Source organism: Triticum aestivum, chromosome 7A, assembly GCF_018294505.1.
Source record: "Triticum aestivum cultivar Chinese Spring chromosome 7A, IWGSC CS RefSeq v2.1, whole genome shotgun sequence".
Classification (NCBI taxonomy): domain Eukaryota; kingdom Viridiplantae; phylum Streptophyta; class Magnoliopsida; order Poales; family Poaceae; genus Triticum; species Triticum aestivum.
Window position 1 is genome coordinate 666,238,396 of NC_057812.1, and position 3,405 is coordinate 666,241,800.

The 3,405-nt window shown below is 47.4% G+C and overlaps 1 pseudogene; it reads right to left on the reverse strand.

Annotated features, from left to right (window-relative positions):
- Positions 1-619: 619 nt before the first annotated feature.
- LOC123154934 (uncharacterized) lies at positions 620-1,292 on the reverse strand (annotated as a pseudogene).
- Between the last annotated feature and the right edge of the window lie 2,113 nt (positions 1,293-3,405).

Below are 3,405 nucleotides of genomic sequence, written 5' to 3' on the forward strand. Positions count from 1 at the left end.
TCGTTTGCTACACAGGTAATTCACCTTCAATAATTCAATTCGCAGAGGAAAAATATGTTCCAGTGATGTCATTTTTTTTGTTCACAATGACCGTGTTTTGGGCGCTGCTGTTAAACAATATGTTTGAAGTTCATTCCATTCACAGTTCTATTGTATTCGTTCTGTTTTTTTCTCAGCAAATAATAACCATGAGTACAACAGGTAAAGATATGGCAACACCAGTTGTGTATTGAAAGGAAATTACTCTAAAATAAGTGGCAATATATAGTACCACCAGATCATACAATAACATTACACGATGGCAACAAAACAGAACAGTACTAATTAGGACAACTGCCGACAGCTTAACAACGATATGTAGCTGGTACAAGTAAAACTTAATTTGGGACAATAATATTAGCTATTGCCACTGATTATTTCTCATCACTGCAACCACTGGCGGAGCTAGGAAGAAAGTCTAGGGGGGGAAATGGTAAAACTGGCAGACCTGAGGGGGCCAAATACTAAATTTGTACTCATCTAAACCATCTAAAAAAAATTCCTTCACACTTTTTGCTTAGGCTGGGGGGGGGGGGGGGGGGGCACAGCACCCCGAGGAGCACACATAGCTCCGCCACTGACTGCAACACTCATACTTCCATGGCGACAATTCAAGGTACACACTTGAGTATGTTAGCCAGGATTGAATCATTGTAGCATGCACCGCTCTGGCAGTTGGTACCACAATAATCCTTGCCAAGCCCACAAGATCCATACTGGCTGCAACAATAGTTGTTGGTGCATCGTGCACCATTAGCCTGGTTGCCACACGGCTTGTCCGTGCTACAAGCACCGTTTTGGCAGCCAGCCCCGCAGAACTCCGGTCCTAAGCCACAGTAACCATATTTGCTGCAGCAAAGGTTATTGGGGCATTGTTTACCATTGGCCAGGTGGCCACACTTGAGGTCAGCCCAGCAAGGACCGCTCTGGCAGCCGCGGCTGCCACTGCAATATTCACTGCCATAGCCACAACGACCACCCTAGCTACAACAATGGTTGTTAGGGCACAATGCACCACCGGCCTGTGCGCCCCAGATCTTGTTGTTGTAGCAGGCGCCGCTTTGGCAGCCGGCGGCAGCGCTGCAGTAGTCGAAGCCCAGGCCGCAGTACCCATCCTTGCTGCAGCAGAGGTTGTTGGGGCACTCCATGCCGTCGGCCTGCTTGCCGCAGCGCTTCTCACAGTACTACCGCTGGGCGTGGGTGGTCACCACCGCAAAGGCAAGTGCAAGGGCGCACAATAAGAGGCCCTTCATCGCTAAGTTTCTTCTTGGATGTGTGCTTTACTGGATGTGCTCCCCAGGTGTTGATAAAAATGCCAAATGCAAGGCTCCATTTATATAGGAAGTCCAAGTCGTTCGGTGATACCTCGCCATGTGCCTGGGAAGATCTATGCATGTGTTACCAACGGAAATATGATCTGATAATTAAGGCGCGCATGTGAAGTGACCTGCTTAAAAGGATCATATATGATACGATCTGTTTTCGGGAGCTGGGATGAGATCTTATCTTTCCCAGCAAACGATGCTTTGACCTCATAAGCTCTAAAATTGAAAACTTACAAAGTACTCCCTCCTTTCCGGTTTATAAGGCTCAAATCTCAAATCTCATCAACCAAGGCATTTTGTGAGTGGAGGCATATATCTCGTACTTTATAAAACTACCCCAATTAAATTAATGCATTAAATTTAGATTAATTGCAGTGTATGCATGCTTGGCCACTAGATGAGTAGGAACATTACATGCATTGGTGTGTTCCTCTTTAATTTTGCATGCAAAGATTTAATGCACATTGAAAACTAAAAATGAGATGGAGATGAGCCCTCTAAATTGAAAAAAACAAAAAAGTTGAAATAAGCCTCATAAACCGAAAAGAAGGGAGTGCATTTTCATTAAGATTATATTTGCATTAGTTTATCAGCATCTGATACTCACTGTGTCGATGAGGCAGGTTACTGCAGCAATGAACCGAGAAACGGGTCACCAAATCTCTCTACATGCTCGTTTCATTCTCCATATAAATTAAAGATTGATTCATGCAATTTATGAAGGTTGTGTCTTATGTGCAGTCCAATTTATTTCAACCGAGGAAAGCAGTACTATCTCAAGAAAGTATTTCACTTTGCCTGCTTGTGAATCACAATGTCTATTTGAATTGTAAAAACTTTAAAGGCTTTGAGAATTTCTAATTGCGCTTAACTATATAGTTTCTTAAAATCCAGCAACTGTACAACATCGACCCACGAAAAAACCAAGTCCGCATGCCTCGCGACAGTATCTCCACCAGACAACCATTATTAGTATGATAAAAGATAAAAAGAAAAAGAAAAATATACACAATTCCTAAGCTAAGCCTTCAAGAAGAAATAGTCGCACATACACTGATGATGATGAGTCCAACCCAAGGTCGATCTCGGGATTTTCATCCCCAAAGTCAAGTTTCAATCCACCATCTTCAAGGGAGGACACAAGCACGAGATGACAATAGTCTTATCAGAGATCTAGTGTTTCCACCATAGTGCGCATGCTCATTGTTGAAGCCACCTCTACCATCGACACTTGTCCGGCTACTAACACCTTGCTAGGCAGATACCGCACAAAGAGATGCCGAAAGACAAAGACGTCCCACACCGTCTTGCCTCCGGCCAGTGTTGCACCACCCTCAGTCCAGCAGCAACATGCAAAACATGACATCTCCATCAGAGCCACCATGCAGCACATGTCGATAGCAGGCATGACTTGACGTTCCTGCATGAGATGCCATGTGTATCACCCGCTGGCGACAAGCATGTCTGGACTCCTTCGAAATATATGCATGTGTCACCCACCGAGCCGCACTAAACTCGACCTAATCTCTGCATCATCTACACAAATATGGAGGCTGCCACCACCGAAGATCCAGGGTCGCCGCCGCAAGAACCAAACTCATGTGCCATCAACGCATGACATCGCAGCGAGCAGATCTCGCACTGGAGCCAACGGCATCCATCCCAGGCTGTCGTGCGACTGCTAGGCGAACGGTGCCAGCAAGGCCACCGGCCAGCACATCCATGTTGGTGCCGCCTATCGCACGTCTCCCGTGCCACGTGTACCGTAGATCCGTGCTGGAGCGACACCCAAGCACCACGTACACATGCGCCCCAGATCTACCGGCCTCCACATCGCCGCACCCTTGCACGCGCCAGGCCGCGCCTCGCCGTGATGCCCATCCACCTCTCCTCGGTCGAGCGCCCCGCAGCAGCCCAAGCCTCATTAGAGGGGAAACGAGGTGCCCTACCATCGCCAATGCCACGTGGGCTTTACCCGGTGTCGCCTGCCAACGATGGCGAGGGGAGGGAGGGATGGAGAGGGTAGTTTCCCCCGGCGGCT